The 25,111-nt window shown below is 39.7% G+C and overlaps 1 non-coding gene and 1 pseudogene across 1 annotated transcript; both read left to right on the top strand.

Moving 5' to 3' along the window:
• Positions 1-2,718: 2,718 nt before the first annotated feature.
• Positions 2,719-2,822, top strand: LOC148571412 (small nucleolar RNA R71). Its single transcript, XR_015908459.1, has one exon. It is a non-coding gene; the product is annotated as a small nucleolar RNA R71 (small nucleolar RNA).
• Positions 2,823-17,330: 14,508 nt separating this feature from the next.
• On the top strand, positions 17,331-23,315 carry LOC148571413 (uncharacterized; annotated as a pseudogene).
• The last annotated feature ends 1,796 nt before the right edge of the window (positions 23,316-25,111 follow it).

Here is a 25,111-nt window from a genome sequence, read left to right on the forward strand (position 1 = left end):
GATGGGCTTTGGAGATGAACCTTTCCATCTCCCATGACTCGGATGTGGAAGCTTTTGTCTTCCCTTTCCCTCTTCTAGAGGATTCTCCGGTCTTAGGTGCCATCAATGGTAATGGAAAAACAACAAAGCTATGCTTTTACCACACCAAACTTAGAATATTACTCGCCCTCGAGCAATAAACAAAAGAATAGAAGAAGAAGAAGAAGAAATATGGAGAGGGAGAGGGAGAAGTGGTTTCGGCCAAGGAGAGTGTAGAGGGGTGTGTTGTGTGAATTTGAAGAAGAATGGATGGCTTTATATAGGGTAGGGAGGTGGGGTTAAGGTTCAGCCATATGGGTGGGTTTGGGTGGGAAATTGGTTTTGAATTTTGAAGGTAGGTGGAGTTTATGAGGTAGGTTTATGGGGAAGAGAGATTGAGGTGATTGGTGAGGGGTTTTTAGGGAAGAGTGTTTATGGGGTTGTGTGAAAGAGAGTGGTGAGGAGAGGTGAGTGGAGGTAGGGGGGATCCTGTGGGGTCCACAGATCCTGAGTGGATCCTGTGGGGTCCACAGATCCTGAGTGGGTCCTGTGGGGTCCACAGATCCTGAGGTGTCAAGGATTTACATCCCTGCACCCATTAGGCATGTAAAAATGCCTTTGTACACAACTCTGGGCATTCAGCGCCAGGTTGGTGGCCATTTTGGGCGTTCAACGCCCATCTGTGTGCCATTTCTGGCGTTGAACGCCAGAACCATGCCTGTTCTGGCGTTCAGCGTCCAGAAGCTGCCCATTTTGGGCGTTCAGCGCCAGAACCATGCTCTGTTCTGGCGCTGAACACCAGACAGATGCTCCTCCAGGGTGTGATTTTTCTTCTGCTATTTTTGATTCCTGTTTTTGATTTTTTTTTGTTTATTTTGTGACTCCACATGATCATAAACCTAAGAAAACATGAAAAACAATAAAAATAAGAATTAGATAAACATTGGGTTGCCTCCCAACAAGCGCTTCTTTAATGTCAATAGCTTGACAGTGGGCTCTCATGGAGCCTCACAGATGTGTAGAGCTTTGTTGAGACTTTCCAACACCAAACTTAGAGTTTGGATATGGGAGTTCAACACCAAACTTAGAGTTTGGTTGTGGCCTCCCAACACCAAACTTAGAGTCTGACTGTGGGGGTTCTGGTTGACTCTTTTTTTTGAGAGAAGCTTTTTCTGCTTCCTCTCCATGGTTGCAGAGGGAGATCCTTGAGTTTTAAACACAAGGGAGTCCTTATTCCATTGAAGGATTATTTCACCTCTGTCAACATTAATCACAGCTCTTGCTGTGGCCAGGAAAGGTCTTCCTAGGATGATGGATTCATCCTCTTCCTTTCCAGTATCCAGGACTATGAAATCAGCAGGGATGTAAAGGCCTTCAACCTTTACTAATACGTCCTCTACTTGTCCATAAGCCTGTTTTCTAGAGCTGTCTGCCATCTCTAATGAGATTTTAGCAGCTTGCACCCCATAGATTCCCAGTTTCTCTATTACAGAGAGGGGCGTGAGGTTTATTCCTGAACCAAGGTCACACAGAGCCTTAAAGATCATGGTGCCTATGGTATAGGGTATTATGAACTTTCCAGGATCCTGTCTCTTCTGAGGTAATGTTAGTTGATCCAGATCTCTTAGTTCATTGATGAACAAGGGAGGTTCAACTTCCCAAGTATCAATGCCAAATAATTTGGCATTTAGCTTCATGATTGCACCAAGAAACTTGGCAGTTTGCTCTTCAGTAACATCCTCATTCTCTTCAGAAGAGGAATACTCATCAGAGCTCATGATGGGCATAAGGAGGTTTAATGGGATCTCTATGGTCTCTAGATGGGCCCCAGAGTCCTTTGGTTCCTCAGAGGGAAGCTCCTTATTGACCACTGGACGTCCCAGGAGGTCTTCCTCCTTGGGATTCACGTCCTCTCCTCTCTTCACAGGTTCGGCCATGGCACTTATGTCAATGGCCTTGCACTCTTTTTTTGGATTCTCTTCTGTATTACTTGGGAGAGTACTAGGAGGGATTTCAGTGATCCTTTTACTCAGCTGGCCCACTTGTGCTTCCAGATTTCTAATGGAAGACCTTGTTTCATTCATGAAACTTACAGTGGCTTTAGATAGATCAGAGACTAGATTTGCTAAATTAGAAGCATTTTGTTCAGAGTTCTCTGTCTGTTGCTGAGTTGATGATGGAAAAGGCTTGCTGTTGTTAAACCTGTTTCTTCCACCATTGTTAAAGCCTTGTTGAGGCTTTTGATCCTTCCATGAGAAATTTGGATGATTTCTCCATGATGAGTTATAGGTGTTTCCATAAGGTTCACCTAAGTAGTTCACCTCTGCTATTGCAGGGTTCTCAGGATCATAAGCTTCTTCTTCAGGAGAAGCCTCTTGAGTACTGTTGGATGCAGCTTGCATTCCATTTAGACTCTGAGAAATCATATTGACTTGCTGAGTCAATATTTTATTCTAAGCCAATATGGCATTCAGAGTATCAACTTCAAGAACTCCCTTCTTCATAGGCGTCCCATTACTCACAGGATTCCTTTCAGAAGTGTACATGAACTGGTTATTAGCAACCATGTCAATGAGTTCTTGAGCTTCTGCAGGCGTTTTCTTTAGGTGAATGGATCCACCTGCAGAAGTGTCCAGTGACATCTTTGATAGCTCAGATAAACCATCATAGAATATATCCAGGATGGTCCATTCTGAAAACATGTCAGAAGGACACTTTTTGATCAACTGTTTGTATCTTTCCCAAGCTTCATAGAGGGATTCACCTTCTTTCTGTCTGAAGGTTTGAACATCAGCTCTAAGCTTGCTCAGCTTTTGAGGAGGAAAGTACTTGGCTAAGAAAGCCGTGACCAGCTTATCCCAAGAGTTCAGGCTGTCTTTGGGTTGAGAATCCAACCATAATCTAGCTCTGTCTCTTACAGCAAAAGGGAAAAGCATGAGCCTGTAGACTTCAGGATCTACTCCATTAGTCTTAACAGTATCACATATCTGCAAGAATTCAGTTAAGAACTGAAAAGGATCTTCAGATGGAAGTCCATGAAACTTGCAGTTCTGCTGCATCAGAGAAACTAACTGAGGTTTCAGCTCAAAGTTGTTTACTCCAATGGCAGGAATGGAGATGCTTCTTCCATGTAAATTGGAATTAGGTGCAGTAAAGTCACCAAGCATTCTCCTTGCATTGTTGTTGGGTTCGGCTGCCATCTCCTTTACTTGTTCAAAATTTTCAATTAAGTTGTCTCTGGATTGTTGTATTTTAGCTTCTCTTAAATTTCTCTTCAGAGTCCTTTTAGGTTCTGGATCAGCTTCAACAAGAATGCCTTTTTCTCTGTCCCTGCTCATAAGAAAGAGGAGAGAAAAAGAGAAGAAGAGGAATCCTCTATGTCACAGTAAAGAGGATCCTTATTGTTAGTAGAAGAAAAGAGGAAGAAATTCGAACACAGATAGAAGAGGGGGGTTCGAATTTGGTGATGATGTGAGGAAGAGATGTTAGTTAATGAATGAATAAATAGAATAGGATGAGAGAGAGAGAGGGAATTTTCGAAAATTATTTTTGAAAAGGAGTTAGTGATTTTTGAAATTTGGTTTTTGAAAATGTGTTAGTAATTTTCGAAAATTAAGATTTAAAAAAATAAAATAATTAATAAATTAAAAAAGAAATTTTGAAAAAGGGGGAAGATATTTTCGAAAATGAGAGAGAGAGAGTTAGTTAGGTGGTTTTGAAAAAGTTAAGAAACAAACAAAAAGTTAGTTAGTTAGTTGAAACAAATTTTGAAAAGATAGGAAGTTAGGAAGTTAGAGAAGATATTTTGAAATCAAATTTTTGAAAAAGATAAGATAAGAAGATATTTTGGAAATTAATTTTGAAAAAGATTTGATTTTTAAAATCTCAATTAATGACTTGATTCATAAGAAATCACAAGATATGATTCTAGAACTTAAAGTTTGAATCTTTCTTAACAAGCAAGTAACAAACTTCAAATTTTTGAATCAAAACATTAATTGATTATGTTATTTTCGAAAATTTGGTATAAAAATAAGAAAAAGATTTTTGAAAAATATTTTTAGAATTTCTGAAAATAACTAAGAATTTTGAAAAGGATTTGATTTTTGAAAAAGATTTTGAAAAAGATAAGATTTTCAAATTGAAAATTTGATTTGACTCATAAGAAACAACTTGATTTTAAAAATTTTTGAAAAAGTCAACTCAAATTTTCGAATTTGATGAGAGAAAAAGGGAAAGATATTTTTTTGATTTTTGAATTTTTATGATGCAAGAGAAAAACACTAAAAGGATGCAATGCATGAAATTTTTAGATCAAAACAATGAATGCATGCAAGAATGCTATGAATGTCAAGATGAACACCAAGAACACAATGAATGTCATGATGAACATCAAGAACATATTTTTGAAAAAATTTTTAATGCAAAGAAAACATGCAAGACACCAAACTTAGAATTCTTTAATGCTTAGACACTAAGAATTCAAGAATGCATATGATAAACATGAAAAGACACAAAACAAAAAATCATCAAGATCAAACAAGAAGACTTACCAAGAACAACTTGAAGATCATGAAGAACACTATGAATGCATGATATTTTCGAAAAATGCAAGATGCATATGCAAGTGACACCAAACTTATGATATGACTCAAGACTCAAACAAGAAACAGAAAATATTTTTTATTTTTATGATTTTCTAATTTTTTTGGATTTTTCTTTTATATTTTTTGCATATTAAAAGGAAAAAGAAGGATTCCAAAAATTTTTAATATGAATTCCAGAAATCTTGCCATGTTAGTCTAAAGCTTCAGTCCAGGAATTAGACATGGCTCACTAGCCAGCCAAGCTTTCAAAGAAAGCTCCAGTCCAAAACACTAGACATGGCCAATGGCCAGCCAAGCTTCAGCAGGTGATCATGGATCAGCAGCAGGTGGATGAGCAACAACTAATTTGCTCTTGATAACAAATTGCAGGCCTCAGTCCAAATGAATTTAGACATGGCTTTACAGCCAGCCAGGCTTCACATGCTTCATGAAACACTAGAATTCATTCTTAAAAATTTTGAATAAATTTTTTTGAAAATATTTTTATTTTTTTCGAAAACAGATGAAAAAATTTTTTTGAAAATATTTTTTTTTGAAAAATTTTTGAAAACAAAACGAAAAGAAAATTACCTAATCTGAGCAACAAGATGAACTGTCAGTTGTCCAAACTCGAACAATCCCCGGCAACGGCGCCAAAAACTTGGTGTTATTGCCGGGATTGGGATCTCAGACGATTCTTGGCGCCAAACAGGAACAATTAAGTCCCCGGAAACGGCGCCAAAAACTTGGTGCACGAAATTGTGATGTCCAGGCTCAAACAATCCCTGGCAACGTGAGCAACTTGGTGCGCTGATCTCAATACATAATTGTCACAACTTCGATACAACTAACCAGCAAGTGCACTGGGTCGTCCAAGTAATACCTTACGTGAGTAAGGGTCGAATCCCACGGAGATTGTTGGTATGAAGCAAGCTATGGTCACCTTGTAGATCTCAGTCAGGCGGATATAAAGTGATAATGGTGTTTTCGAATATGATATAATAAAAGAGGGATAGAGATACTTATGTAATTCATTGGTAGGAATTTCAGATAAGCGAATGGAGGTGCTTTCGTTCCTCTGGACCTCTGCTTTCCTGCTATCTTCATCCAATCAGTCTTACTCCTTTCCATGGCTGGCTTTATGCAAGGGCATCACTGTTGTCAGTGGCTACATCCCCTCCTCTCAGTGAAAGATATGCTCACATGCTCTGTCACAGCACGGCCATTCATCTGTCGGTTCTCGATCATGCTGGAATAGGATTCACCCTCCTTTTGCGTCTGTCACTAACGCCCAGCACTCGCGAGTTTGAAGCTCGTCACAGTCATTCAATCATTGAATCCTACTCGGAATACCACAGACAAGGTTTAGACTTTCCGGATTCTCTTGAATGCCGCCATCATTCTAGCTTATGCCATGAAGATTCTGGTTAGGAGATCTAAGAGATACTCATTCTAGCTTAATTCATGTAGAACAGAAGTGTTTGTCAGGCACGCGTTCATAAGGGAGAAGGATGATGAGCGTCACACATAATCATCACCTTCATCACGTTCTTGGGTACGAATGGATATCTTAGAAGCGAAATAAGATGAATTGAATAGAAAACAGTAGTACTTTGCATTAATCTTTGAGGAACAGCAGAGCTCCACACCTTAATCTATGGAGTGTAGAAACTCTACCGTTGAAAATACATAAGTGAAAGGTCCAGGCATGGCCGAGATGGCCAGCCCCCTAAACGAGATCAATAGTCTCCTAAGATGAACAATGGAATAAAACTGAGACCAAAGATACCTAATACAATAGTAAGAGGTCCTATTTATAATAAACTAGCTACTAGGGTTTACATGAGTAAATAATTGATGCATAAATCCACTTCCTGGGCCCACTTGGTGTGTGTTTGGGCTGAGCCTGAGTGTTGCACGTGCAGAGGCCATTTGTGGAGTTGAACGCCAGTTTCTGTGCCAGTTTGGGCGTTCAACTCTGGTTTTGGATCCTTTTCTGGCGCTGGACGCCAGATTTGGGCAGAAGGCTGGCGTTGAACGCCAGTTTACGTCGTCAATTCTTGGCCAAAGTATGGACTATTATATATTGCTGGAAAGCCCTGGATGTCTACTTTCCAACGCAATTAGAAGCGCGCTATTTCTTGTTCTGTAGCTCCAGAAAATCCACTTTGAGTGCAGGGAGGTCAGAATCCAACAGCATCAGCAGTCCTTTTTCAACCTCTGAATCTGATTTCTGCTCAAGTCCCTCAATTTCAGCCAGAAAATACCTGAAATCACAGAAAAACACACAAACTCATAGTAAAGTCCAGAAATGTGAATTTAACACAAAATCTATTAAAAACATCCCTAAAAGTAACTAGATCCTACTAAAAACATACTAAAAACAATGTCAAAAAGCGTATAAATTATCCGCTCATCAGCGTTTAATGCTAGGAAAGGTAGAAGAGCTGGCGTTAAACTCCAGGATTGGCACACAGTGGGCGTTTGAATGCCAGAATGGTGCAGGGAGCAGAATTCCTTGACACCTCAAGATCTGTGGACCCCACAGGATCCCCACCTACTCCACCTCTTCTTCTCTTCTCTTCACACCTTTCCATAACACTTTTCCCCAAATATCCTTGACCAATCCCATCAATAACGCTCCCCCAAATACCCCTCACCTATCAAATCCTACCCTCTTCCCCATATTCTCTTCACCACTCACATCCATCCATCATAAATCCCACCAACCTCACCATTAAAATTCAAACCATTTTCCTCCCAAACCCACCCCTTAATGACCAAATTCCCCCCTCTCTCCTACCCTATAAATACCCCTCCTCACTACCTTCAATTTCACACATCATACACACTACTACCCCCTTGGCCGAAACCACTACTACTCTCTATCTCCTCTATTTCTTCTTTTTCTACTCCTTTCTTTCTTCTTTTGCTCGAAGACGAGCAAACCTTTTAAGTTTGGTGTGGAAAAAGCTCTGCTTTTCTATTTCTTCCATAACCATTAATGGCACCTAAGGCTGGAGAAACCTCTAGAAAGAGGAAAAGGAAGGCAATTGCTTCCACCTCCGAGTCATGGGAGATGGAGAGATTCATCTCAAAAGTCCATCAAGACCACTTCTATGAAGTTGTGGCCAAGAAAAAGGTGATCTCTGAGGTCCCCTTCAAGCTCAAAAAGGGTGAATATCCAGAGATCCGACATGAGATTCAAAGAAGAGGTTGGAAAACTCTCACCAACCGCATTCAACAAGTCAGAATCTTAATGGTTCAAGAGTTCTATGCTAATGAATGGATCAATAGGTACCATGATCAAAGTATGAACCCGAACCCAAAGAATTAGCTCACAATGATTCGGGGGAATTACTTGGATTTTAGTCCAGAAAATGTAAGATTGGCATTTAACTTGCCAATGATGAGAAGAGATCCTCATCCTTTTACTAAAAGTGTCAACTTTGATCAAAGGTTGGACCAAGTCCTCATGGACATCTGTGTGGAAGGAGCTCAATGGAAGAGAGACTCAAAAGGCAAGCCGGTTCAACTAAGAAGGCTTGACCTTAAACCTGTGGCTAGGGGATGGTTGGAGTTCATCCAACGCTCTATCATTCCCACTAGCAACCGGTCTGAAATTACAATAGACCGAGCTATCATGATCCATAGCATCATGATTGGAGAGGAAGTAGAAGTTCATGAGATCATATCCCTAGAACTCTACAAGGTGGCTGATAAGCCCTCCACTTTGGCAAGGTTAGCCTTCCCTCATCTCATCTGTACCTTATGCAATTCAGCTGGAATTGTCATAGAGGGATACATCCTTAATGAAGGAGACAAGCCCATCACTAAGAAGAGGATGGAGCAAACAAGAGAGCCCACTCATGGACCGCAACAAGAGCATGAGAAAATTCCTCATCAAGAAATCTCTGAGATACCTCAAGGGATGCACTTTCCCCCCAAAAAACTATTGGGAGCAAATCAACACCTCCTTAGGAGAATTGAGTTTCAACATGGGGCAACTAAGGATGGAGCACCAAGAGCATTCCATCCTCCTCCATGAAATTAGAGAAGACCAAAGAGCCATGAGGGAGGAGCAACAAAGGCAAGGAAGAGACATAGAGGAGCTCAAGCACTCCATAAGATCTTCAAGAGGAAGAACTAGCCGCCATCACTAAGGTGGACCCGTTCTTTAATTTCCTTGTTCTTATTTTTCTGTTTTTTCGAATTATATGCCGTATATTTTGTCTCTATTTGTGTCTTTATTACGTGATCATTAGTGTCTAGTGTCTATGTCTTAAAGCTATGAATGTCCTATGAATTCATCACCTTTCTTAAATGAAAAATGTTTTAATTGCAAAAGAACAAGAAGTACATGATTTCGAATTTTATCTTGAAATTAGCTTAATTATTTTGATGTGGTGGCAATACCTATTGTGTTCTGAATGAATGCTTGAACAGTGCATATTTTTTAATTTATTGTTTATGAATGTTAAAATTGTTGGCTCTTGAAAGAATAATGAAAAAGAAGAAATGTTATTGATAATCTGGAAAACCATAAAATTGATTCTTGAGCAAAGAAAAAGTAGTGAAAAGCAAAAGCTTGCGAAAAAAATATGAAAAGAAAAAAAATGGCGAAAAAAATAAAGAAAAAAAAGAAAAAGAAAAAGCAAGCGGAAAAAGCCAATAGCCCTTTAAACCAAAAGGCAAGGGTAAAAAGGATCCAAGACTTTGAGCATTAATGGGTAGGAGGACCCAAAGGAATAAAATTCTGGCCTAAGCGGCTAAATCAAGCTATCCCTAACCATGTGCTTGTGGCATGAAGGTGTCAAGTGAAAAGCTTGAGACTGAGCGGTTAAAGTCGTGGTCCAAAGCAAAAAGAGTGTGCTTAAGAGCTTTGGAAACCTCTAACTGGGGACTCTAGCAAAGCTGAGTCACAATTTGAAAAGGTTCACCCAGTCATGTGTCTGTGGCATTTATGTATCCGGTGGTAATATTGGAAAACAAAATGCTTAGGGTCACGGCCAAGACTCATAAAGTAGCTGTGTTCAAGAATCAACATACTGAACTAAGAGAATCAATAACACTATCTGAATTCTGAGTTCCTATGGATGCCAATCATTCTAAACTTCAAAGGATAAAGTGAGATGCCAAAACTGTTAAGAAGCAAAAACGCTATAAGTCCCGCTCATCTAATTGGAACTAAGTTCATTGATAAGTTTGGAATTTATTGTATTTTCTCTTCTTTTTATCCTACTTTGTTTTTAGTTGCTTGGGGACAAGCAACAATTTAAGTTTGGTATTGTGCTGAGCGGATAAATTATACCCTTTTTGGCATTGTTTTTACATAGTTTTTAGTATGTTTTAGTTACTTTTTATTATATTTTTATTCGTTTTTATGCAAAAATCACATTTCTAGACTTTACTATGAGTTTGTGTGTTTTTCTATGATTTCAGGTATTTTCTGGTTGAAATTGAGGGACCTGAGCAAAAATCTGATTCAAAGGCTGAAAAAGGACTGCAGATGCTGTTGGATTCTGACCCTCCTGCACTCGAAGTAGATTTTCTGGAGCTACAAAAGCCCAATTGGCGTGTTCTTAATTTAGTTAGAAAGTAGACATCTTGGGCTTTCCAGCAATATATAATAGTTTATACTTTGCCTGAGATTTGATGGCCCAAACTGGCGTCCAAAGGCAGCCTAAAACATATTGGCGTAAAACGCCCAAACTGGCACCAGAATTGGAGCTAAATGCCCAAACTGGCACCAAAGATAGCGTTTAACTCCAGGAACAGCCTATGTACAAAAAAGCTTCAAGGATCAGCCCAATCACATACCAAGTAGGTCCCGGAAGTGGATTTCTGCACCATTTTCACTTAGTTACTCATTTTCTGTAAACCTAGGCTACTAGTTTAGTATAAAAACTACTTTTAGAGATTTATTTTATATCTTTGGAATATCTTTTGATCACTTTGATCTTTAAGACCATTGTTCACGTTTGGAGGCTGGCCTCACGGCCATGCCTAGACCTCTTTTCACTTATGTATTTTCTACGGTGGAGTTTCTACACCCCATAGATTAAGGTATGGAGCTCTGCTGTTCTTCATGAATTAATGCAATTACAACTGTTTTCTATTCAATTCACACCTACTTCTTCTCCAAGATATACTCTCGTACTTAATTCAGTTTAGTCAGAATGAAGGGGTGACTCATGACAATCACCCAATCTTCGTTACTCGCTTAGCCAATATCGCGTGCCTGACAACCACAAAGCGGTCTACATGATGTTCAACGTAGTCATTGGACGACAGCTGGAGTATATTCTCTTGGATATCTAATACACGGACCGAGTCCGTGAGATTAGTATCTTCATGGTATTGGCTAGAATTATTGGCAGCCATTCCTGGGATCCGAAAAGTCTAAACCTTGTCTGTGGTATTCCGAGTAGGATCCGGGAAGGAATGACTGTGACGAGCTTCAAACCTGTGAATGTTGGGTGCCAGTGCCAGTGTGCAAAAGGATCAATAGATTCTATTCTGACGCTAGTGGGAACTGACAGATGATTAACCATGCGGTAGCTGTACCTGGTATTTTTCATCCGAGACGAGAAATCTGATAGTTGATTAGCCGTGCAGAAACCATAGAGGACCATTTTCACTGAGAGGATCCTACAGCTTGCCATGGAAGGAGGCAACGTATGGTTGGAAGAAGGCAATAGGAAAGCAGAGGTTTAGAAGCAACAAAGCATCTTCATACGCTTATCTAAAATTCCCACCTATGAATTACATAAGTAACTTTATCTTATTTTCTGTTTTATTTATCTTTTAATTGTCAAAACTTCATAACCATTTGAATCTTCCTGACTGAGGTTTACAAGATGACTATAGCTTGCTTCAAGCCGACAATCTCCATGGGATCGACCCCTACTCACGTAAGGTTTATTACTTGGATGACCCAGTACACTTGCTGGCTAGTTGCATGGAGTTGTGAGAAAAGTGTGAGATCACGATTCCGTGTACCACACGCCACCTGAACACCAGCCAAACGCCAGCCTGGAAGGTGACGTTTATTGAGTTTTTTTTCCCTCCAAATTATATTTTTCTTTTCCCTTTTGTATTCTCCTTATTCTAGTGATACGAGTAGTATAAATAACCCCTGAAAGTACTGAGAAAGGGGTTAAGAAGTTGAGCTATTAGTTATGGTTATATTTTCTTTTTACTTTATCATCTCTTCCATCTCTTGTACTTTTCTCTGAGCTATGAGTAGCTAAATTCCCTCTCATTGAGAGAGGGAGCTCTGTTATACTTGATGGATTAATGATAGTTAATTTCTTCTTCTCTTCATTTTCTCTTTGATTTGCTAGAAGGAATTTCGTTTTAATGTTATTGTTCAATCATCTTGGAAAAGAGGTTGAATGCAAAATGGGTTTCATGGGAACCTTGGAAAAGGAAACATGAAACCATGCTAGAAATCCCTTCTCACACTTGAGTAGGATCTGGGTTTTGGTGTTTGGATATGGTGACATATAATCCTCCCTCTACTTGGACCTATGATGATGTGTGGTATAATCAGGGACCAAGCATATCTCTCTTCATGAGCAATTAGACCAACGAATTGGCTATTGATCAAGATCTGAGAGATTGAGTCACGAAGGGATTGGGGCTCAATCAATCATGATTGCGAAGAGGTCAATGAGTTGCATGATTGAAGATGATATGAACTGGATTTAATCCAAAGAGAACAACATCTCCTGATTTCAATGAATTCCCCTATTCTTATCTTCCACTTTCTTTATAACTTTCCTTATATTCTGCAAATCCCCATTCCCATTTACTTTTGAGTCATTTATGTTTCTGCACTTTACATTATTGTTATTTTCGTTTCTGCACTTTACTGCTTATATTTACTTTTGAGCCATTCATGTTTCTGCCCATTTACAATTTTGCAATCACAATTTATTTTGCTTAGCTTAACTAATTCACCAACTAATTAAAGTTGCTCAAATCTACTAATCTCTGTGGATACGATACCACTCCACTGTGGGTTATTACTTGACGATAATTTTTGGGGCGCTTGCCAAAAGAACAGATTCATCATTTTTATATGGGGTGTGAATTCCGGTCATCAAGTTTTATGGCGTTGTTGCCGGGGATTGGTTTGAATTTGACAATGACTAAATTGATTGGAGAGCTAGATTAAGCATTTCAATTACCCTGTTATTTTTTTCAGTTCTTTAATTCTCATTTTGTTCTGTTTTATTTTGATTTTACTTCAAATTTTAGTTATTCATTGTTCATATTTCAATTCTTCTAACTGTTTGATTAATTGCATCAACCAAGCTAACCATCAATCTTAACAAGAGTGATTCCTTCACTTTCCCTCTGCTTGCTGTTTATTGAATGTATGATAGGTTGAAGGGGAGAAACTTCATCCTCCTTCGATAGTGAACCTGAGAGGACCTTCCTTAGATTAAGGAAGGAAGCAAGAGGCAAAGGCATAGTTGGAGTGGAAGTAGTAGAGGAAAATCTAGGAGCTACTATGGAAGAAGAAGTACAAAACCATGTTGGAGTAGATGCTGGTAATCAAATTGGGCAAGAGAGGAGAGTCTTAGGCTCTTACATCAATCCAAATCCAGGAAACTGTGGCAGCAGCATTCTCAAGCCAACAATCCATGCTAACAACTTTGAGTTGAAACCTCAATTCATCACATTTGTTCAGAATAATTGTTCATATGAAGGGGGAGCCCAGGAAGACACAAACCAACATCTCACTACATTCTTGAGGATTTGTGACACCGTAAAGTCCAATGGTGTACACCCTAACACTTACAAGCTACTTTTGTTCCCTTTCTCACTCAAAGATAAGGCAGTAAAGTGGTTGGAAGCATTTTCCAAGGAGAGCCTAACAACTTGGGATGAGGTTGTAAACAAATTTCTAGCCAGATTCTACCCTCCACATAGAGTAAATAGATTGAGAGCTGAGGTGGAGACTTTCAGACAACAAGATGGTGAAACACTTTATGAGGCCTGGGAGAGGTTCAAAGACTTGACAAGGAAGTGCCCTGATGAGCGGATATTTTATACGCTTTTTGGGGGTATTTTCATATAGTTTTCAGTAGGATCTAGCTACTTTTTAATATATTTTTATTAGTTTTGCTGCAAAAATCACATTTCTGGAACTTTACTATGAGTTTGTGTGTTTTTCTGTAATTTCAGGTATTTTTTGGCTGAAATTGAGGGACATGAGCAAAAAATCTGATTTAGAGGCAGAAAAAGGACTGCAGATGCTGTTGGATTCTGACCTCCCTGTACTCGAAATGGATTTTTTGGAGCTATAGAAGCCCAATTGGCGCGCTCTAAATTGCGTTGGAAAGCAGACATCCAGGGCTTTCCAGAAATATATAATAGTCCATACTTTGCCCAAGTTATGACGATGTAAATTGGCATTTAACCCCAAGTCCTTACCCTAATCTGGCGTTAAACGCTAGAAACAGGTTGCAAACTAGAGTTAAATGCCAGAAACAGGCTACAACCTGGCGTTTAACTCCAAATAAAGTCTCTACACATGAAAGCTTCAATGCTCAGCCCAAGCACACACCAAGTGGGCCCCGGAAGTGGATTTCTGCACTATCTATCTTAGTTTACTGAATTTCTGTAAACCTAGATCATTGGCTTAGTATAAAAACTACTTTTAGAGATCTATTTTGGGATCTCATGACATTTTTCACGTTTTACATTGTATCTCTACGGCATGAGTCTCTAAACACCATGATTGGGGGCGAGGAGCTCTGCTGTGTCTTGATGAATTAATGCAATTACTTCTATTTTCTATTCAACACGCTTGTTTCTATTCTAAGATATTCACTCGTACCTAACCATGAAGAATGTGATGATCCGTGACACTCATCTTCATTCTTTACCTATGAACGTGTGCCTGACAACCATACGTTCTATATGTAATAGCTTGAGTGTATATCTCTTGGGTTCCTGGTTCAGGAGTTTGATTGCCTCTCCTAACAACAGAGTGTTCAACTCCATGAATCCAGAGTCTTCGTGGTAAAAGCTAGAATCAATTGGCGGCCATGCTTGAGATCCGGAACGTCTAAACCTTGTCTGTAGTATTCTGAGTAGGATCTGGGAAGGGATGACTATGACGAGCTTCAAACTCACAAGTATTGGGCGTAGTGACAAACGCAAAAGGATCAATGGATCTTATTCCAATACAAGTGAGAACCGACAGATGATTAGCCATGTACATGGACCTTTTTCCCTGAGAGGACGGGAGGTAGCCATTGACGACGGTGAAACCCAACATACAGCTTACCATGGAAGGAGCCTTGCGTGCGTGAAGAAGAAGATGGAAGGAAAGCAGTGACTCAAAGACAAAGCATCTCCAAAACCTCAATCTGTTCTCCATTACTGCATAACAAGTAGTATTTAATTTATGCTATTTATTCTTCATAAACATAATCATTTTCATTACTAATTTCCTGACTAAGAGTTACAAAATAACCATAACTTGTTTCAAGCCGACAATCTTCGTGGGATCAACCCTTACTCACGTAAGGTATTACTTGGACGACCCAGTGCAGTTGCTGGTTAGTTGTGCGGAGTTATGAATCATAATTTCGTGCACCAAGTTTTTGGCGCCTTTGTCGGAGATTGTTTGAGTTTGGACAACTGACGGTTTATTTTGTTGCTTAGATTAGGAAAATTTTTCTTTTTGGTTTAAAGTCTTCTGTTTGAGTTTAGTTTCATATTTTAAGTTTGGTGTCCTTTGTGTTTCTATTTTCTTAATATTTTTTTTAAAAGTTGTTCTTAGTGTTCATCGTGGTGTTTAAAGTTTTCCTGTTTGTTTCCTTTGTTTTGATCTAAAAATTTAAGTTTGGTATCATTTTTGCTGTTTTTCTCCTTCTTCATTAATTTCAAAAATATCTTTTCCCTTTAATTTAATTAATTTTCGAAATTTCCTTTAAAAATTTAGATTTTAAGTTTAAAACCTTTTATTCTATCTTATCTTAGTTTTGAAATTTCAAAATTCAAAATCTTTTTCAAAAATCCTATCAAAAGTTTTTCAAATCTTCTTAATTAAGTAATTATTCTAGTTTTCAAGTTTATTTTTCTTTTAGTTTTCGAAATCTATATTTTATTTTCTATTTATTTTATTTTATCTTATTAATCTTAATTATTCGGTTTGCTTCTACTTAATTAAAATAAAAATAAAAATATATTTTACTTATAACTCACATCATCTCCCTTTCTCCATCATGGATCTAAGCGAAAATGAACAGTCCAGAAGGAATTTAGGGTCATATGCTAACCCCATTACTGCTGCATATGGGAGTAGTATCTGTATACCCCCCATCAAAGCAAGCAGTTTTGAGCTAAATCCTCAGCTCATTGTCATGGTGCAGCAAAATTGCCAGTATTTCGGTCTTCCGCAGGAAGAACCTACTGAGTTTCTGGAACAGTTTTTGCAAATTACTGACACAGTACGTGACAAGGAGGTAGATCAGGATGTCTACAGACTATTACTATTTCCATTTGCTGTGAAAGATCAAGCTAAGAGGTGGTTAAATAACCAGCCCACAGCAAGCATAAGAATATGGAAACAGCTGTCAGAAAAATTCCTGAATCAATATTTCCCTTCTAAACGGATGACACAGCTAAGGCTGGACATCCAAGGCTTCAAACAAGGAGATGATGAACCTCTTTATGATGCTTGGGAGAGGTACAGAGGGATGCTAAGGAAATGCCCCTCTGAAATATTTTCAGAGTGGGTGCAGTTAGACATCTTTTACTATGGGCCTACAGAAAAAGCTCAAATATCGCTAGACCACTCAGCTGGTGGATCTTTACATATGAGAAAAACAATTGAAAAGGCTCAAGAACTCATCAATACAGTTGCTAGAAATCAGTATCGGTACATAAATAGTGAGCCCTCCATGAAAGAAGAAGCTGAAGCAGTATCTACTAACTTTAGTCCTCAAGAACAAGTTACTGAACTTAATCAGCAACTATCTTCTATAACAAGACAGTTAGCAAAATTTAAGGAGATTCTACAAAACACTGAGAATGCTAACAAGAATATGGAAGTACAATTGAATCAGACAAGACAGCAGTTATCTAAATAGATAATAGAAGAATGCCAAACTGTTCAACTAAGGAGTGGGAAGACATTGAGTAATTCGGCTCAAGGTAGCAGAAAGCCAAGAAAGGAACAACTGACAGAGGATGACCAAACCACCACCCAAAATCCCTCTGAGGACAGTAAGAGCCTAGAGAAGAATCATTCTAGCGTTCAAACGACAAAAAAGGGTGGAAAATTGGCGTTAAACGCCCAATCCATGTCCACTTCTGGCGTTCAAACGCCAGTGAGGGATTAGACACCTGAGAGTGCTGATGATAACCCCTCCAAGAAGGCTTCTCCAACCATCTCTGTAGGGAATAAACCTGCAGCAACTAAGGTTGAAGAATACAAAGCCAAGATGCCTTATCCTCAGAGACTCTGCCAAGCAGAACAGGATAAACAATTTGCCCGCTTTGCAGATTATCTCAGGACTCTTGAAATCGAGATTCCGTTTGTAGAGGCACTTGAGCAAATACCCTCTTATTCTAAGTTCATGAAAGAAATCTTAAGTCATAAGAAGGATTGGAGAGAAACTGAAAGTTTTTTTCACTGAAGAATGCAGTGCAGTCATCCTAAAGAGCTTGCCAGAGAAGCTTAGAGATCCTGGAAGCTTTATGATACCATGCACATTAGAGGGCACTTGCACCAAGACAGCTCTGTGTGAACTTGGGGCAAGTATCAACCTAATCCCTGCATCCATTATCAGAAAGCTTGGCTTGACTGAAGAGGTCAAACCAACCTGGATCTGTCTTCAACTTGCTGATGGCTCCATTAAATATCCATCAGGCATAATCGAGGACATGATTGTCACAGTTGGGCCATTTGCCTTTTCCACTGACTTTGTAGTGCTGGAGATGGAGGAGCACAAGAGTGCAACTCTCATTCTGGGAAGACCTTTCCTAGCAACTGGACGAACCCTCATTGATGTCCAAAAAGGGGAAGTAACCCTGAGAGTCAATGAGGATGAGTTCAGGCTGAATGTTGTTGAGGCAATGAAGCATCCAGACACATCAAAAGACTGCATGAGTGTTGATATTATTGACTCCCTGGTAGAGAAGATCAATATGGCTGAGAGTCTCGAATCAGAGTTAGAGGACATCTTCAAGGATGTTCAGCCTGACCTGGAGGAATCATAGGAAATAAAAGAACCCCTAAAAACTCCTCAGGAAGAGGAGAAACCTCCTAAACTCGAGCTCAAACCACTACCACCATCCCTGAAATATGTATTTATGGGAGAAGGTGAAACTTTTCCTGTAATCATAAGCTTTGCTTTAGAGCCATAGGAAGAGAAAGCACTAATTCAGGTGCTAAGGACACACAAGACAGCTCTTGGGTGGTCCATAAGTGATCTTAGGGGTATTAGCCCAGCCAGATACATGCACAAGATCCTATTGGAGGATAATGCTAAGCCAGTGGTTCAACCACAGAGGCGGCTAAATCCAGCCATGAAGGAGGTGGTGCAGAAAGAGGTCACTAAATTACTAGAGGCTGGGATCATTTATCCCATTTCTGATAGCCCCTAGGTGAGCCCTATCCAAGTCGTCCCAAAGAAGGGAGGCATGACAGTGATTCATAATGAAAAAAATGAACTAGTTCCTACAAGAACAGTTACAGGGTGGCGTATGTGCATTGACTACAGAAGGCTCAATACAGTCACCAGAAAGGATCACTTTCCTTTACCATTCATAGACCAGATGCTTGAGAGACTAGCAGGTCATGAATACTACTGCTTTTTGGATGGCTATTCTGGTTACAACCAAATTGCAGTAGATCCTCAAGACCAAGAGAAAATAGTATTCACATGTCCTTCTGGAGTGTTTGCCTACAGAAGGATGCCTTTTGGTCTGTGTAATGCACCTGCAACCTTTCAGAGGTGCATGCTCTCTGTCTTCTCTGATATGGTAGAGAAATTTCTGGAAGTCTTCATGGATGACTTTTCAGTATTTGGAGACTCATTTAGCTCCTGCCTTGACCATTTATCACTTGTTCTGAAAAGATGCCAAGAGACTAACTTAGTTTTAAACTTGGAAAAATGTCACTTTATGGTGACTGAAGGAATTGTCCTTGGGCATAAAATTTCAAACAAGGGAATAGAGGTGGATCAAGCTAAAGTAAAAGTAATTGAAAAATTACCACCACCTGCCAATGTTAAGGCAATCAGAAGCTTTCTGGGGCATGCAGGATTCTATAGGAGGTTTATAAAGGATTTTTCAAAAATTGCAAAATCTCTGAGCAATCTGCTAGCTGTTGACACGCCATTTGTGTTTGACACAGAGTGTCTGCAGGCATTTGAAACTCTGAGCTGGTCACAGCACCAGTTATTTCTGCACCAGACCGGACATTACCATTTGAACTAATGTGTGATGCCAGTGACCATGCCATTGGTGCAGTACTGGGACAAAGGCATAACAAGCTTCTGCATGTTATTTATTATGCTAGTTGTGTTTTAAATGATGCCCAAAAAAATTACACAACCACAGAAAAAGAATTGCTTGCAGTGGTTGATAAACCATTATTTATGGTTTACATTGTGTTTAATTGTGCGGTTTTATCAAATCTTTACCCACTTATTCATTAAATTAGCATGTATTTACAACTCCTTCCCAAAATCACTCCATGGTTGAAAATAAACTTCCTAGAGACTTTTAATTATGTATTTTAATTATCCTTTATTCCATTCGATGCCGTGATCTGTTTGTTATGTGTTTCAGGTTTTATAGGGCATGAATAACTTGGAGATTGGAAAGGAAGCTTGCAAAAATGGAAGGAACACAAGAAATGGAAGAGATGACCAGTGAGAAGTGACGCGGACGCATGGCTCATGCGACCGTGTGAAATAGAGGAAATTGCAGTGACGCGCTAGCATGCCTGACGCGAACGCATGGATTGGAAACTGCACAAGTGACGCGAATGCGTGGACGACGCGCACGTGTGGCAAGGCAAAACACTGGATGACGCGAACGCCTAGATGAGGCGATCGCGTGATGTGCGCGATCTGCAGAATCTGCAGAATTCGCTGGGAGTGATTTTGGGCCCTGTTTTCAGCCCAAAAAAGCAGATTAGGGCCAGGGAACATGCAGAGACCAAAAGAAGATTCATTCCGCATAATCTTAGTTTTTAGATCTGTTTTTACTCCTCCTCTAGGTTTTCTCTCTACACAATCATAGTTCTTAGGATTTCGTTTTTATTGCTTTTTGGACTGGGATATTGAGAAGAGTTATTACCTCCATCAAGACTTCGTCATTCTAGTTTGTTTCCTTACTTGTCACTTACTCTTCCATGTCCTTAATTTATTCAGAGTTACTATTGGATTATTTTTATAATCTATTAATACAAGAATTATTTTTACTTTTAATTGGTTTCTTTGATTATTATTATTTATCATGTCTCTCTTTATTTCTCTTCCTTATTTTGTGAGATTTACATTCATAATGAGCGAGTAGTTCCATAACTTGATTGGGAGATGATTGAAAAGAGAACCTTGAGTTGGAATAATCAAGAGAAAAAATGTAATTGGGTTTATTGTTGGATCGCCCTTTAGTCACTGACACTAGTCCTTCCCAAGGAAGAGGATTAGGACTTGTGAATAGAAATTGCCTTCCAACTTGCTTGACTTTCCTCTACCTAGTAAAGGATAACTAAGCAGAACAACCTTCAATTATCATTTTGATCTTGGGAGAACTCCATCAAGTATAGGGCTTCCAACTAATCTACTCCCGGTCAAGGTTTTTATTTAAATTACATAAATTCTCTGATTTAATTTCCTGTTTATCAATTCAAACCATTTTAGAAAACATCTGATTAATAAAATAGCACACCTTTCTGCAACTCGTTGGGAGACGACCTGGGATTAATACTCCCAGTATTTTAATTCTAATTTTTGTGACAACCCCTTCTAAATTGATAAGCGGATTTTCGGTTGGTTAAGAACTGTACTTGCAACGTATCTCTTATAATAATTTCTTAACTCGCCAATTTCTGCCACGTCAATTTTTGGCGCCGTTGCCGGGGAGTTGCAATAGAGTGCTAAGTTATTGATTGGAATTTATTTATTTGCATTTTATTTTATTTTGCTACTATGAGCTGCATGTTTCTTTCGTTAAATGACGCATTCACTTCCTGAACCAAGCTTGCCAGTATTTGATCCTAAGATCGAAAGAACTATTTCACGTATAAGGCAAGCTCGGCGTCGGTTAGTCCTCCCCGAGGGCGAATCTGAAACGTCACGTAAGGAAGAAACAAGCCCCCGTTCTACTGATTCGGTTAATTTATGTGCAGGTAACATGGCAGCACCTAGGAGAGTTACTATCCAGGAGGCTGGAGCCCTTGATTTCACAATGCAACCATTTCAAGTGCATCACCCAGCAGTGGCTACATATTTTGAAATAAAGACTGCACTACTCAACTTGATGCCTAAGTTTCATGGCTTACCTGCTCAAGAGTCTATCAAGCACCTTAAGAAATTCCAAGCAGCCTGTTCTACTGTCAGGCGTGATGGTGCAGATGAAACTTCTATTTTATTAAAAGCCTTCCCATTCTCTCTTGAGGGAAAGGTGAGAGAGTGGTAATGCACTCAACCCGCAGCAACTATTTCTGATTGGGACACGCTTAGAAGAGAATTTTTGGAAAAATTCTTTCCAACTGAAGTTACTGATAAACTGAGGAAAGACATTTCCATGATTGTTCAAGACGAGTCCGAGACTCTCTATCAATACTGGGAGCGCTTCAACAACCTTCTGGAAGCATGCCCCTACCATATGATTGACAAGATAGTGTTGCTCGGCTACATCACACAGGGCATGAGGCCCCAAGATAAGACCACATTGGAAAGTGCTAGCAATGGGTCTATAAAAAAGTACAAGACTACTGATGAGGCATGGCAATTGATCAGCGACTTGGCTGAATCAACTAGAAATCATAGGCAGAAACAAGGCCGGTCAAAAGTTATTGTAGAGGTATCTTCTAGCAAGGAGACTACTGCTCTGACTCAGAGTATATGCGAAATGACCAACTTACTGAAGCAGATGCAGTTGAATCAACAACAAGCGCAGCAAAGCCAACAGTTAGTCCCACAAAGAATGTGCGGGATCTGTGCTGATTATAGCCATTATACTGATGAATGTCTGCAGCTCCAGCAGGAAGACAACACTGTGGCAGCCACTCATAACTTCTATGACCGCCCCAACCAAGGATACAATCAAGGTGGCAGCTACAACCATGGATGGCAAGACAATTCCAACCAAGGTTGGAGAGATAATTCTAACCAGAGCTAGAGGGACAACAATAACAAAGGAGGCAGAGACAATCAGGGAAATCAGAGGTGGAATAATAACAACAACAGGCAGCAGAACCAGAACCAGCCTTACAGAGCACCTCACCTGAGGCAATCCCAAAGACCACAACACAACCAACAGCAGACCTCTCAAATCACTTATCCCTCTTCATTTTCTAATGATGAGTTACTACAATCCATTGATCAGAGACAGCAGGCCATGGAAAACAACCTTACTTCTACTCTAAATAGTCTGAACTCTACCTTGCAAGCTCTTATCTCACAGATTAGATCACTAAATAACTCCAACAACCAGCCTTTAAGCTCCAGTGGAATCCCCTCTCAACCATCACCCAATCCAAAGGGTGGCATCAATTCCATCACCCTAAGGTCTGGAACCATACTGCAAGAGAGGAATCAGGAGGTACCAATCCCATTAGAACACGCCTCAGCTGAAGAGGTGGTGGAAGTAGAGGATGCTGAAGAAGAAGAGGACATACAAGACATGACTGAAGAAGAAGAAGCCTAACCACAGAAGGAAGCACCAAGGGATGCAGACACTGCAGAAAACGTCATTCCTCTTCCATTTCCACAAATTGCAAGGAAGCCCAGGAAGCAGATGGAACTTGATCCCAAAATGGTAGAAATATTCAAAAAGGTCGAGGTAACTGTTCCTCTTTTTGATGTTATTCAACAAGTACCTAAATATGCAAAGTTTCTAAAAGATTTATGCATATATAAAGACAAAATTAATGAATTATAAACTATTCCTTTAGGTAGTTCTATATCTGCTTTAATGGGAGGTATACCTGAAAAGTGTAGTCATCCAGGTCCATGTATGGTTAATTATACTATTGGTGGTGTGATATTTTCTGACTGCATGTGTGATTTAGGAGCGTGCGTTAGTATAATGCCTTTATCTATATATGATACTTTGAGGCTCCCTCCCTTAAAAAGGTCGGCAGCTCGTTTTGTGTTAGCAGATAAAAGCATTATTACAGTGGTTGGAGTTGCTGAAGATGTATTAATGAGCACTAAGGGACTCACATTTTCCATTGACTTCTATATCCTGGAAATGCCCCCTAATGACTCAGGAAGGCCATCATCGATCCTGCTTGGAAGACCATTCCTGAAGACTTCAAAGTTCAAGCTGGATGCATTCTCAGGAACTTATTCCTTTGATATAGATGGCAGAGTAGTGAAGTTCAGCTTAAATGAAGCAATGAGACATCCTCCGGAAGATCATTCTATCTTCCAGTGCGATATTATTGATGAAATTGTAGCTGAAGTTCACCAGGAGGAATTAGAAGAGAGGTACATAGGATAAGGTCCAAGTATGGGGACACTTGTAGAGGACAATGAGGACACTTTGCCATTATCACCAGCTCCGGATGACCCAGAGCCTGGCCATGAGCAGAAATTAGAATTAAAGCCCCTCCCTCCACACCTCAAATATGCTTACCTTGAGGACAAGCAGAAGTTTCCAGTTATCATTGCAAGGGAACTCACTTCCCAACAAGAAGAACAACTACTCAGTGTGCTAAGGAAACACAAAAAAGCAATTGGATGGAGCTTGGCAGACATAGAAGGCATCAACCCTCAAGTTTGTGAGCACTGAATATTTTTAGAAGAGGGAGTAAGTGCTGTTCGTCAACCCCAGAGAAGACTGAATTCCACTATCTTAGAGGTTGTCAAAAAGGAAGTGACCAGACTACTTGAGGCAGATATTATCTATCCCATCTCAGACAGTGAATGGGTAAGCCCAGTACAAGTGGTGCCCAAGAAGTCTGGAGTCACTACAGTGAAGAATGAGCATGGAGAGCTCATGGCAACCAGATTACAGAACGCCTGGAAGGTCTGCATTGATTACAGGTGTCTCAACCAAGCCACTCGTAAGGATCACTACCCCCTTCTATTCATTGATCAAATGCTGGATCGCCTGTCAGGTAAATCATATTATTGCTTTTTAGATGGTTATACAGGCTATTTCCAGATTCATATAGCTCCTGAAGATCATGAAAAGACTACTTTTACATGTCCTTTTGGGACTTATGCTTATAAGAGAATGCCCTTTGGCTTGTGCAATGCACCAGCTACTTTCCAAAGGTGCATGATGAGTCTTTTCTCTGACCTTTTTCAGGACTGTAAGGAGGTTTTTATGGATGATTTTAGCATTTATGGTGACTCATTTAGCCTTTTCTTGGATAGTTTATCTAGAGTATTAGATAGATGTATCAGTACGAACCTTGTATTGAACTTTGAAAAATGCCACTTTATGGTAAAACAAGGGATTGTACTAGGACATGTTGTGTCTAATACGGGCATTTCTGTAGATCCAGCAAAGGTGGATGTTATTTCTAGTTTACCTTACCCCTCCTCTGTGAGGGAAGTCCGTTCGTTCCTTGGCGATGCAGGTTTTTACTGGAGATTCATTAAGGACTTTAGTAAGGTAGCACTACCCTTATCCATACTACTGCAGAAAAATATTCAGTTCGAGTTCAGTGGGGATTGCAAACACGTGTTTGATAAGCTGAAGACTGCCCTGACTCAAGCTCCAATTGTGAGAGGACCAGACTGGAGCCAGTCATTTGAAATCATGTGCGATGCTTCCAACCATGCAGTAGGAGCAACGCTGGCTCAGCGTGAAGGTAAGGACCCTTTTGTAATTGCTTATGCGTCTAAGACTTTAGACGTTGCTCAGTCTAATTACACTACTACTAAGAAAGAGCTTCTTGCTATTGTTTTTGCTCTGGATAAATTCCGAGCCTATTTACTTGGTACTAAAGTAGTAGTGTACTCAGATCACACATCTCTAAAGTATTTATTAGCTAAAAAGGAGTCCAAACCAAGGCTTATACGTTGGATACTGCTACTACAAGAATTTGATTTAGAAATTAAAGATAGGAGTGGTAACCAAAATCTAGTGGCAGACCACTTGAGTCGCCTTGAGCACATTAAGGATACCTCCACTCCTATAAATGATAATTTCCCATTTGATAACCTGCAAGCAGTATCTGAAGTAGTCCCTTGGTATGCGCCTGTAGCTAATTATCTAGTTAGCCGCACTTTTACTCCAAACTTTACTAAGCATCAAAGAGACAAGCTGAAAAGCGAGTCCAAGTT

Source organism: Arachis ipaensis, chromosome B3 (assembly GCF_059453495.1).
Source record: "Arachis ipaensis isolate K30076 ecotype BB chromosome B3, ASM5945349v1, whole genome shotgun sequence".
NCBI classification, from domain to species: domain Eukaryota; kingdom Viridiplantae; phylum Streptophyta; class Magnoliopsida; order Fabales; family Fabaceae; genus Arachis; species Arachis ipaensis.